The following is a 13,804-nucleotide window of genomic DNA, read 5'->3' as shown; positions in this document are numbered from 1 at the left end:
AAACCACTGCAATGTCATCATTACTTCTACTCTGCTGTTACACCTGCTCCTAGTCCAGATGCTGTGGCCACCCCACAGCCCTGTGTCAGGGCACGCAGTCTCCACTGCCGCCTCTTTTGATGGTGCAAGCCAGAAGTCCTAGGTGCAATGCAGGCATGGCCTCTGGGATTCAACTCCTTTCTGCACGCACAGCTAAAAATCTTAATATAGTCAGCAGAGTTTCCACTAGATGATTGATCTAGCGCCTTCCAATACTCTGCCTTTATTTTTAAGTTGTATTCACTTGCAGAAACGACTTGGGGTTTTTTTTCCAGCAAATTCTACAGCTTGATGTTGGAATGATGTTTGCTTCCTTCGCTGTTATTTCATTAAACAGCAAATCACTCCAAGTTGTTCTCCCACCCATGTCCTGAAGAAAACTCCTTTCCTCTTTTATTGCATTCTGTCCCCCATGACCTTGTCGATCAGAGTTTCCCTTTAGAAAAATTCTCTACACTAGTCCACACAGGTTGCACCTAGGGAGATGCAGTCAGTTCAGGGAGCCAAGGAAGGAGAATGAGTCCATGAGATTTTTGAACTACTACTCAGCAGGGCAAATCAGTACCACAGAAAGTGCAATTTCATACTGAAATCACTCAGAAAGTATGTTTCACTGTTTCCTCATTGATTACTTTTTCCTGAGCTCTTGTTAAGAAAATTGTGTGAAATTTCAGTATTTCAAGTTCAACCAAATTTGGGAAAAGACAAGTGTCGGAATACTGGAGTTTCCCCCTATATGTAAATTGTCATTTTTTTTTTATTTCGGCTCTAATCAAGATCACTTTGTTCAAAAAAAAAAAAACCACCAACAAAAACACCACACACACCAAAAAAGAAAAAAAACCACAACCCAAACCAAAAACCAAACCAACAAACCCCAAAACCCAGCAAACTCAAGTTTTTCAAAACAACCAATTCTTGCTTGAAGAAAACATTTGGGAATGATTAATCAATACAACACAGACATTCAATCATATTGAATAAAGTTTCTATGTTTTGATGTTTATCTGTTTTGGGTTTTAATAAGTCAGTTTTAGGACTTCAGTTGATCCTAATTTGAATACATGTAAGTTCCATTGGCTGAACATATGTCTCTTGCTGTGATATCTCAAGATTTTCAGAAACAAAGAATGCATTACTTTTTAGTTACTGTGCAAAATCACAGAAATTGAAAACCAGTAAACCAGATAAATGGTGAAGCACTGATTTAATGAGAAGCTACCTGTAGTTAGGCATAAACTAACAACTACAATTATTTTTTAATTACAACCTGTGTCTAGCACTGTAGATGTAAAGATCTTTGAATGCTGTTAATTCCCCTAGAGTATTATAGACACAGGAAAACCTTTGCTAAATAACTCAGATTCAAAAAGCCTCAATAAACCAGCAGTTTTCAGCCCCATCTCAGAAAATATTTTCATGAGTCTAAGATTCTGAAAATGTTTTTGGTTTCTTGCCACATAGTTCATAGCTTTTTTCTTCCAAATTAAAAGTCTCAAGCTTGTTATAGTATCCTGGTCAGTGTTTTGGAGCAGATGTGCACAGTGAATTATATTAAATTTATGGTTAGATTTACCATTCTAATGTTAGCAGAGCTGACTTCAGGTGTTTATGAATGAGAGACACATCGTACCTTTACCTACATTTAGTACCTGTAGGCACCTATAACTTAGCAACTTAATTGTCCTCCTACCTGCCCATGGGTAACCAAGTGTGTTATTAAGAGGCAACTCACACAGGTTTCTGTTTAGATTTAAAACAAACACACACACACAAAAAAAACACAGCAGAAAAAGAAGATATTTCAGTGCAGAGGGTCTGGCATTAGAAGGGGTGAGTCGAGCTCTGCAGGTCTGGGGGCAGGGGTGACTTATATTCTGTGCACTTTCTGAAAGAGACACAGATTTGAAGCAGGAAAACAGGGGAATTCGAACTCCTTTACTGGGAAACTTTGGGAGGCTGGTTTGGTCTGGTATCAACTTCAGGGTCAGAGCAGACACTTGTATTGGAGATACATATTGGATCAAGCCCTGCAGCGGTGCCTGAGACCACAGCACCCACCAGGATCCCATCCCATATTGTAGCACCTGGGGATGATACTGTGAACAATGTCTACCAAAAAAGGTGCCCAACAATGTTAGAACACATGCTGGCTTTAAAAGGAACTAAAATATACACTCATTGTTTATATTCATTGTTCATAAAACACGTAGTTACTGGTACTGCCTAATGGTGCTTTCTACCATGCTGGCAGAAAGGGTTTTTATATATATATATACACACACATATACATACACACACATACATAGTATTTGGGACTGCTCTGGCTAAGAGTGATGGGGCTGGTGGAATAACAGCATCACTAAGCCCTTTCCCTGACTTGAGGAATACCTAGGATGTCCATGGTTACAGCTGAGGGCATGAGCATTGCTCAAGAGAGCCTGTAGTATAAAGGGGAGGGGGGCAGGATTGTGGAGGAGGAAGTGGAGAAGAGAAATCAATTTCTTGAAAAACAGGACTGCAGCTGGACACAAGAGATGTAAAACAAGAAGCTCATTAAAGATGGGACAACTGCTGCCAGCTTTACCCATTTGCTAGCAGAAGATACTAGTACATTGCCTGGGCACGCAGAATTGCTCATAAAGGGTGTATGTGCAAATCTGAGGGCTACCCAAACATACCTGGCTGCTTAATTCCTTTGGGATGAATTTAGGCCTTAAATATTCGTTGTGTAGGTGTACCCAAGGACTGCATTTTATGACTCAAATTGTTCTGTTCTTAATACGTGTGATGATATGGTCTTATAAGGCTAACATTGTCCAGCAGTACAAAGCCTATATCATATAATGCTGTGGACATTTCTCCCCAAGATGGAATTTTTTATCAAAATTAGTATTCCCTGGTATTTCGTCATTGTACACTTAAAAGCTTATTCACATTAGTTATATATGAAATGAATGGGTACTAAATATGCACAGTACAAACCCAGAAAGAGATAATGTGAGATACTATGCGATTAAGAGAGCGCCAGACAATGCTTAAGATTACACTCTGCAGAGAGCACGCTTGTCCTCTGACAGCCCATTACTGCCCATCTTCTTCCCCACTCTGCCCAAAGAAATATTAAGAACAAATACCTGGAAATCAGCGCTTTAATTTGCTATGCAAGATAAAACCACGAGTATTTAATTTTGTAGTTGACAGTATGTACAGAATACATCTATATGTTTTACAGGTCTAATCTGACTGTCTCCACAGGATTCATTATAGCCATTGCACACCTCTATACACAAACAGTAATAAGGGTGGGTGTGGGGGGAGGTGTTGATTTTTTTCAACTTATTTTTAACATTTTGCTTTGTTTCTTTTCTATTTTTGTGGCATAAGTGCACAGTATATACTACTTCATACCTAATATTAGCTCTGGTAGTTTTCCTAATAAAAAAAAGTCCATAACCCTTCGGTGACCATATGGCATTACATATGTTTAGTGCAAACTGCAGATGTAACACTCAGAAAACGTCGTCCTTTAGCTGATCTAGATGTTAATCCGCAAATTGAACAAGTGGAGAACCTCTCAACCCGTTATGCCTGTGAGCTATAGAACAAATGCTCTGTCATGTACGTCCTTATGAACACTCGCCAGGAACCCAAAAACAGGATCTGAGGCAGATTCTTCTTTTTAAATCCAGATATTTATTTTTGACATTAAAAAAAGCTGCAAGTTTCAGATATGCATTAGAACTATTCTGCCATAACGTATAATTTCAATGAAACGAGCAGAACTAGCTCCCAAAGACTGCTTTGAAAACTGTGGTATGAAAATAAATTTAACACACAAAGCAGTCCTCCAACGCTTTTGATCCACAACTCTTCTCAGGTGCAGGATAGCATTTCTGGTCAGTGACAGTAAGAACCTATCCAGACTGGGCAATAGCCTTCCCAGCAAGGCATTTATCAAGAATCAGGACATCCCAGTTCATACCCTTATACTCAACTAGTCTACAGCAAATACTCTAAGTTTTGCTAGTAAACTGCTCTTTCTATTCCTGTTATTTTTCAAATCATTTTTTGAATGATTTTGAAATGTCTCATGAGAAACAAGAACATATCAAAACCTTAAAAAGAAGAGAGAAGGTCTGGTCTGAACAGAGCCCTTATCAGAAGGCAACCCTTCCTTCTCCGAAAGGCTTACACACGATCCAGGAAAAAGAACTGATAATTCAGGTAACAAATATAGATGGGGGAAAACCCATGAAAGTTAGTTATATAGTGTTTTACACTAGGCATATTTGTCCTTGTCCTTTGCCATGTCAGGGTTCGCCCTGTAAATTTGAAAGATAGGAATGGGGGTTTCAGATCAACATGCGGCAAGTGATGAAACGGTACTTAAGTTTCACTCCCCACCATGCTACTACTGGCCACAAGACAATTTCTTCACCACACATAGAAAAAGAGAGCTGAAAAGAAGATGCATGACCCAGATCCCTGGCTACTAACTGGTAGTTCAGATCTTCAAACAGACTGATGCACAAGAATAGCCTCATTACTACTATGTAGAACACAACATCTAGTTTAGAAATGAGATGAACATTTTATTTTGACATCATGTCATAATATTGTACGTTGTCAGCATTTTTCATTATGTTCTCGTGTACAAAGACACCTCCTCCTCCCACTTAATTCCTACACAGCTGTTTAACTCCTCCCTTCTCTTTCCATTTTATTGGCTTTGACTTTAATACTGTAAAACTCATGCTCTGTTTTTTTTTGGCAGCTAGCACAACTTGTCCCAGGAAAATAGAAGCTGTTAGGTACTATGTAATATGGATTAAAGAAAAAAAATGAATATGAAATAAGATGAGAGACTGTCATCTGGAAAAAAAAAAAATGTTAAAAAACCCCAAAGAAACCCACAGCCCACACTCATTGAAATGTGGGACAAGCTATAAGGGGGTATCTCAACAACAGGGAGTTTTATAATCTGTGAAACTTTCTTTACCTTGGTCATAAATTGGAGTCTCACAGCAGAATCTGAATGCTTCAAAGCATTTATCAGTCTTGTGATAGCTGGTGTGCTATTTTACAGTTAAAAAGTTAAAAAATGCTGATGTTGTTTAAATTACAAACATTAGATGCCAATTACAAAAATATTGGCTTTGCAAACATTAGGATCAGTAACTTTTTTTTTTTGCACATAGTCATTCTGCAGTTCTTCCCACTTACAATAAGTTATGACTAGTTTTGTCTTTTCTACATGACATAACAGTATGTTAAAGTGGGAAGAGGTTGAGAAGGTTTTATCTGAATTTTAAGCATTCTGAGCACTTCCCCCTGCCCCAACTAGTTTTCCACTAGAGCTCAGATTAGTTTTTCCTCTTTGAATCAGGGTGGTGGGGGCAAGGGGGAAACAAAGATACACATTTTTTCAACGGAATTTATATTGCATGAAGTTTGATGTATAGTTAATCTTAAGGGTTTTTTGAACGCTAATAATGACAAGACCACTGCAGCATTTAGATTCCTTTCGGAATACTTTTTATATTGTGTAATTAAAGTTATTTTACAGTTATTTAACATTTTCATTCTAAATATATTATTTCATTTGTTAGATCAAAATGATGCTGATTTTTACTATTTAAAATTCTCTGTTTCTTACATTTTCCTGTAAATTCATTACCCTCAGTTTGTTTCCTTTCCTTTAGTCATATGAAGAAACGAGTGATAAATTCACAAAATACAGAAAACTAATAAAGTACATGCTATTTCGGGGGGGTTAAAATGCATTTTCTTCATTACTCTAAATTAGATGATAAATATTTCAGCCGGTACTCTACTTCTAGGTATTCAACATAGTTCAGATGTTTACCTAGTACAAATAACTATTCTAGAGAAATCAATGGGAACTACAACTGTTTATACTAGTTGATGAACTGGCTTTGTGGATAATCCTTGGTAAAGGTGCTGTTGTAAGTTGCTTTTTTTTTTTTTTTTTAATTGCTTGATTGGTCATCTAAACTACAGAATTTTGTCTTCCCCCCCCCCCCCCGCCAAGTTGGTTACTCTTCAATTCAAAGTGGTATTGAAACAGCAGAATAAACATTTTAAATTAAACTATTTTTCCTTACATTAACACTCAGAGCACTGATCCCCCGGAGACATCTTTTTGAGAAGAAAAAGTTCTTAATCATGCATAAAAGGTAAATTTAAAAAGACTGTAAGTGCTAAAAATACACTAACTACTTGGTTAGTGTTTTTTTTAATTATTCATTAATCTCCATGGTATTTTCTATTTACACAAATGAGCATATAAATGTAAAAATTAAGAGAGATGGTGCAAGAGTATTACATTTTATATCACTCAGAAAAACCCCTCTGTCTCAAGATCAAATGAATTATCATCAGTGTGTCTGGAGGAGCAGACTGAAGCTTGAACAACAACAGGCAAATACAGCCAGTCCAGCAAAGGGCACACAACTGCAGTTCAGGCACCGTAAAACTGCCATGCTATGATCCTGTACATAGCTTCTCAGATCACAGTACCCTGTATCATCTTCTACAAATATACAGTTTGCCACTGCGTCTGTTCTTGTCATAAAATTCACACTAAAGCCTCATTTTATTTTAAATCATTGTTGGAATATTTGGTCCAATTATGTGTTTGAATTACAGGGGCAAAGAAAACCAAGAAAATTCAAATTATATGGACAAGTACAACCACATGTCTATTTTTAAGACAGATTCACCTAACATACAAAGTGCTAAGTTTAAAACCTAACCAGAGATGGTTCAACTGTCTCCACTGATAACTATTTAACAGAGTCACAGTGCAAATGTGTTAATACCACAGCTACATAACCATTCCGCATTCAGTGCATCTCTAGAAGTGCCAGCTCCTCTCCAGCTTGATTCCTAGACGCTTGTCTTTTTTCTTCGATGCCAGAACAATAAAACAGAAACCTTTACAAAGGCTGTCCCTTGCTGTAGTCAAGAACTGAGGAATACCCACCTCCCAAGCAACCCTCCAATGGTTATCAAATGGATATGAATAGACAATGATTGCTGTCCCCACTCTCCCAGGTATGGCCGCAGCTATGGCTCTCACAATAATTTTAGCAGAAATTCAGTAATGGAACAGATATATTAAATTAAGAGTTTAAAGAAAGGACAACAGTCAAACTGTAGAGATTAATTCCCTACAATCACATCATTATCCTCCTTTCCCCCAAAAACTGCATCTTGGCAATGTTAGAAAAACCTTTATTCTTCACCAGAAATATCGTCCGTTATTGGGTTTTTTTACCCATTTTTCACAGGTTTTTTCCATATACCTTTAAAGTAGACCTTTGAGAATTCATATTGTGGTTTTGATATATTTGGCTTAGTGTTCTAAGTTATATTGAATTTAATCATGGGGTCACTTGAACCAAGTAGCTCTGCTGTTTCTAATCTACTAACTGCACATTTTTGCTGAGATTGGAGAGGACAAGTCCTATTAGGATTCTGACACTGCAGGTCAATAACTCTTTATTTCTTCTATAATTTTATTTTTCATTGTGCCATGCTTTTCAGTTTTCCCAGCAATTGAAATCACCCATCACTACAGCCTCACTGTTTTCCTGTTTTCCTCATGTTGTGCTGAGGGCTGTTACTCTCTTCCCTCTACTGTCTGCTTGTTCTAGGAGCAACCAGCGTCCTTTTACCTTACTGAGTCTACTGCTAGCATGTACCTACACCTAGCGCAAAGAGGTGTTTTAGATGAAAATATAGCTTTGCAGGTAGAAAAGTAATTCAGCAGATTCCTCACATATTTGTCATCTAATTCTTTACATTTAATTGTTTAACCCCCTCTACAAATTCTTCAAGGACATAAACCAAGAACAGTTTTAAGGACAGCATCTGTATGCTGCGACTGAATTTTCTCCATCACAAAAAACACCTACTGAAACATTAGAAACCAAATTCTTAATACTGTCCCTCAATATTACAAAAAGCCATTATGGCTGGGTTTATGCAATGCAAACCTCTCGCCAAAGACAGAATGAAAGGTCTCTCCTGCGATTTTAGAGCTGCAGTCCCAAGATGATTTTAAGCAAAGACATTGCACCACCACTAGAAGAGCAAGGCTTGTCCTTCCACCTGTAAGAGCACCCTCCCACCCCCGCAGCCACCCCCTCGCCACTCACGCAGCCCCACAGGGAGCCAGGCCGTGACATACGGCACGCGGAAAGCAGCAGAGGTGGTCGCAAACTGCAGGGAGAGCCCTGCGGACAGTACCCTGTTTATGCACTGTATTGCAGAGGGGTGATGGCTGTGGTCTCGGTCCTTGTTTTATGCGGTAATACAGGCTTGTGAGCCCACACTCACCTGTTTATATGCACATTCACCTACTGCAGGTGTATATGTAAACAACAAAGCTCTTGATTGTGCAAAGATACAATTATGTTAACTGCTACAACTTAAACGTACGCAATGTGTACAAAACATTAAAAAAAAAAACCTTTGCATTTGACTTCATTCAACAATAGAAAGAGAAATCAAGAGCAGAGGGTGAAGTTGTACTTGATCAGACCTTGTTTTGTCCTTAACTTGTTTTGCTGTGTCTGTAGATATTGCAAGTTCACTTACAGCCTCACATACAGTTTTGCTGCTACTCTGATTAAATGCTATATAGCAACCAGTCTTCGTGGCTAAACGTCCATAATACTCTATACTCACCTTCTGAGAAATACAATTCTTGATAACACACAGAGAAAGAAAAGGTTTTTTTCTATATAAAACGGTATTAAGTAAATAACAAGATATCGCTATTAGAAGTAAAACTGCAATACAATCTTTTTCTTACGAGCGCACCCATCAGTCTAATGAAACATTTGCCTTCTTACAGAAGCAATGGTTTCTGACAGAGATGACTAAATAATAAAGCCTTTGTCTATAAGTTCATTGGAAAAAATATCAAAATGCACAATCTATGCTGTGCAATGAAGTTTTCTGCTGGTAGTTTCTTCCTTTGTATAGGCTGTTTTGGTATGGCATACTCATATCCTGCAGCTTATGTTCAAAGTCACTATCCCCAGTTCTAACAAGAAAGTAAAGATCATTTAATGATACCCCTCCTTAGACAGATTTTGTCTTTATGTTTCCTGTACTATTATGTTCTAGCAACGATACCAGAAGTGATGAGTCTTATTTTGGAGTGGTGGAAAAAACACTAAATATGACAAAAACTCAGATAAGTCTTTCAGAGAAAAGAGCCCAATAGAAAGTTGGTTATTGTTAGCTGAAAAATGATAAGAATTTTTTTTTTTTTTAAATCCTATCCTTTATATCTTCTCCTTTTCAGATCACACCTCTGATAATTGCTAGGTTCTGGAAATTGACAATGTCCATTAAAAACCATTGCAATTCCTTTCTTTCCTACTCATAGGGAACAGATTATCCTCACTTCCCCCATATCACATAGAGGCAATGTTTACCATAACAGGGCCTTGAAATTTAAAACAAAACAAAACACCCTTTAGCTTCTGCCATAACACAAGTTATGTAAGTTACTGAAACGGAGAACATATCTATGCATATCATATAACAATCCGAGTCAAAACATATAACTGATTTCTTTTGGTTTACTCCTTAAATATGCTAAAACAGATTGGTAGAAAGTTAGAGGTGTTACCAAATACACAACATCCAAAAGAAAGAAATCCACAGTTCAAGTTTACATTTGTTTTTGTTCCCTTCCCCCAATCTATATATATATTTTAGATATTTTACTGTATTTTAGTATTACAGCTGATGTTTTATATCTATATAAATATTTCTATATATATGAACATACAAGATATATACCACTGTCCCTATATATAAATACATATATATATTTATAAAGAGAGAAACCAAGTTATCTTGGTTTTGTATAAATGCATTGAGCTAAAAAGGGAAAAGAGCGAATAAAATTAGCTTGGCATGACTGTGTAAGATTAGACACTAAAATTATCCTCCCACAGTCATATTTAGTTCTTTAAACAGCTTTAACTAATTTGCTTAGGCACACTACTTTCTAGTGAAACTAATGAAAAAACATGCAACCTCTGTGTTCACTTTTGGTGAATAGTCAAACCTCTAAATGTAATAACACTTTTTTTTTTTTTTTTAATCAATTCATCTCCATAACACTCTTTGCTTGCTCAAGCTGCCATTTTGGGCAACAGCTTGCGCTAGAAGTGCTCATATTCCCTATATTTATTCATTTAAGGAACTTAAGTGATATTACATGACTGGTATTGTCACAAAAAAAACCCCAAAACCCCCAGAAGTTTCAAACCTGAGTATGACTATTTATAGCCACCCACAAAATTAAACAAAAATTGCCAGCATCAGTGAATATTCCACCTCAGAAAAAACAGGTAGCACTTGTTCACGTGAATTCAGCCACAGAAAGAAAAAACAATAGCCAGATACATCATTTATCACAGGAGGGTTTTTTTCAGCTTTGCTTTTACTTTATTTCAGGCATTAAACAAGTTAGGAAGACTATTAGTATTGATTTGAACATATACCTTACCTCATATTACGTGTTTCTGAAAAATCAGTCAGGGACTAGCTCTGGGCAAACTGAAAACATCCTACCTCAAATTGCTACTAACAAAAAGAGTGCCTTTTTTTTGTTTGGTTTTTTGTTTCATCTATCAATATATTTTACCACATACAAATAAGTAGAAACCATGTTATATTATTCAGTCAGTAAAAGAACTTACAATTTCTGATGGCCTTTAGTTGTGCACCTTTTTTTCTCTCTCTTCCCATCAGCTCCTGTGTCTCATGCAGATCAACCAGTACTCAGCAGAGAGGGCCTATAATAATGAGGTGGGCTTGGCTTTCAGGCAGCCCAGGTGTTTTAAATCATCCTCTACTTCCTAAAGTCATCTACAAGATCCGCAGCTAATAACCCCACCCTACCCTACCTAATTGAAGACATTCTGGCTAAGCAAGAGACTGCTAAAGGCCTTAGGTTTTTAGGTTTAAATGGACAGGCAAGTACAGCAATCAACTTCCCAAAATAGTGTGTTGGAACTTTGTGTGTAACACTTTCATTCAGTAAGAATATAATTTTCTGTTTTCTAGTGGAACTAGTCTTTCAATGTGGTTACTACATAGTAAATCTTAGGTACTTGTTATCTGCAACTGGACAGACTGATCTCCTGCTGCTTTTGTTTACAACAATTTTATTAACAGTGATTTATTTTTTTTTAAATGTCAAATAGAAAGCTAGAGTGTACCTTGTGAAATGGTTTAGATGAGCAATATAGAGGTGCCTAGCAGGTAAACCATTCAGGCAAACCAAGGCTTTTTTGTCATTAACAATACTACCTCTCTGGTGTTTCAGGGCCTCTTGTAAGGTAACAGCTTTTCCTCTATCCCTACTCATCCTATAATTCTTCATCTGTGATGTATATATGACAGGCCTAAATCATAAGTAACATAATCTTTGTTTTGATAAAATCAATGTTAGAAAAAAATTATTTCAAGCATCTAACTAGAAGAAGTCATTTTCCCGTTTTACTCTCTAATTGTAACTGTCTATAAACTGCATACAGATTGCTTATAGAGAACACTTAGCAACAGTGCTGCAATTATCTTTGTCAAACTTCTGGCAAGTTTAGATATTTTATCTAAAAATTTTGTGTGGAAAAAGCAAGTGCAGCCTGCAGAACATTTGTAGTACATTGGCATAGATTTTTGGTTTAGTTTCCAGTAGTCCAAAAGACAGTTCAAGGATTTCAAAAGTGTAGCATAACTCAGCATTGTAAAACCTCTATGCTATCCTCTCCTGCCATCAGTAAAATCAATCCCAATTTAGGTAGCAAAATGTGTTTAAACAAGTGTAATTCCATTCTGAATGCAAAAATCTAGGCCATATATTTCATGCTGTTGCTAAACATGGCTAGCACCTGAACACTAATAAGGTGCTAATTAAGAACTGCCATTTTAAGTCTATCATGCTTTTGCATGTGAACTCACCATATGCTCTAGATCACATTTCCTACTGTGGAAAAATTGAGATGGCTCAAGCTGATGATGTGCAATAAACCATTGCCTTTCAGTATCCTCTCCTCTAAAAATGCCTTTCCTCCTGTAACCGTAAGCGTAGGCATTTGATAAGATTACCATATGTTTCTGCATCTTTTTGCGGTATATTATATCTGCTCAAGAAACTTGCTTTGGAAAATTATGGTACAGTGCTAGAGAACCACCCATGATTAATACCATGAGCCAGGGACCTGTCAGCTTGCTGGAGCACGAGTATTTATATTCTTCCTAGTAATCCCTGGTAATGACACAGATCAAACCAGACAGTGTTGTAGAAGAAAAAATATGTTGGTCCCAGGCTAAACCTGAAGTAAACAACAGAAGTCACCCTCCTCCATTGGCACTGCCACCTACCTAGATGCTGCTGTTTGATACACTAGTGCAGTGACTGTGAAAAAGATACATTTATTTCTAATGATGTTATAGATAAGAGACGCACAAAATATGTAAAATATTCAGTTAAAACACCAGTCAAAAATCACGTCTGTTTTTTAAATATCCTCCTGAAGCAATGGACATAAAAGTCATACTTTATTGGATACGCTGCTATGAACTGAAATTTTAGAGAGTGTTCTGTAGCCCTTATTGATAAGGGGCTATCAATCAAGCTGGACATATATTTGAATGAAACATAATTGTATATAAATGATATGTAATGCAAGCCAAGTTAAGTCTCATTTCAGGGAGAAAGAATGAAATTTTATTCAGTGATTGTTCCTCAAAACAAGCAAAACTTCCATTTGTATCAGTAGCCTTTCATCTACATATGAGTATTTTTATCATTAACTTTCTAATTCTTTCTATAAATAAAAGCTCAACTACATGATGCAACAGCAGCTTTGTATTTACTTTTTGAGACTCATGTATTACATCACAACTGATGTTCCAGGAGTTGCAATGGAAGAATAGCACTTGTACCTTGTTTCCGAGTGCCACCCATGTAACTCCATTCTTGAGACATTTAAAAGGCTCTATTTATTACTATTAGAGACTTGCAGCAAAATTAATCACATATTCAAACAACGTTGTTGTAAAACATTTAAAATAATTTAAAATTATACTTCAGTGTCACTTTCTTTTTGTGTCCGGACATCAAAGGTAGAAGAAATACCTTATATTGCAGATAAGCCACCCTGTCCCATGTGGCTTGCACTTGTGGCTTTTTAGTCCTACATTTAATCACAGTATATAGGAGCAGTCTTTTTCTTGTTGCAGTACACAGACAGTTTTCAAACTATGTATTGCTCAGAACACAGGTATTGTATGCGGAGCTGAAAATGAGAAGACAGTTTAATTTGTAAACAAAACCAAACCCACAAAGTTCAGTTTGACAGTCAATTCCATGACAGTCAATATTTCAGCTTGTTGTTACAAAACTAAGCCATTATGCCATGCCAAAGCCTAAAGTTGTCGAAAACTGAATTCCTTTCATATGTTTGCAAGGCAATAAAATGCACGTTCTGAATAACATCAGCAAGAGTGCATCTTGTGTGGGTAATTGAGATCTGACTTTATTTAGATTTGTTGATTTACTGTGAAAATTCAATGCTCAATATACATCAGGATTTTCCATTTCTTACATGTGTTGATGTGGCCTACTGGCAACATTAAATTGTGTCACAAAAAATACAGTCTTGGTCCTGCAACTCTTAGTCATGTGCCTTGTCCCTAGGCATAG

The 13,804-nt window shown here is 36.9% G+C and overlaps 1 long non-coding RNA gene across 1 annotated transcript in view; it reads right to left on the bottom strand.

Moving 5' to 3' along the window:
* LOC148051561 (uncharacterized) overlaps positions 1–10,857 on the bottom strand; it is a 99,002-nt gene extending 88,145 nt beyond the window's left edge. Inside the window, exon 1 of the long non-coding RNA XR_015699509.1 lies at positions 10,794–10,857. This is a non-coding gene — a long non-coding RNA (uncharacterized LOC148051561). The remainder of the gene's footprint in view (positions 1–10,793) is intronic.
* Between the last annotated feature and the right edge of the window lie 2,947 nt (positions 10,858–13,804).

The sequence above is a fragment of the Nipponia nippon genome, unplaced genomic scaffold (assembly GCF_047370975.1).
Source record: "Nipponia nippon isolate SJK-2023a ecotype South Korea unplaced genomic scaffold, ASM4737097v1 scaffold_6, whole genome shotgun sequence".
Classification (NCBI taxonomy): Eukaryota; Metazoa; Chordata; class Aves; order Pelecaniformes; family Threskiornithidae; genus Nipponia; species Nipponia nippon.
Note: the sequence above shows the minus strand (reverse complement) of the source record. Positions and strands in the feature narration are given on the sequence as shown.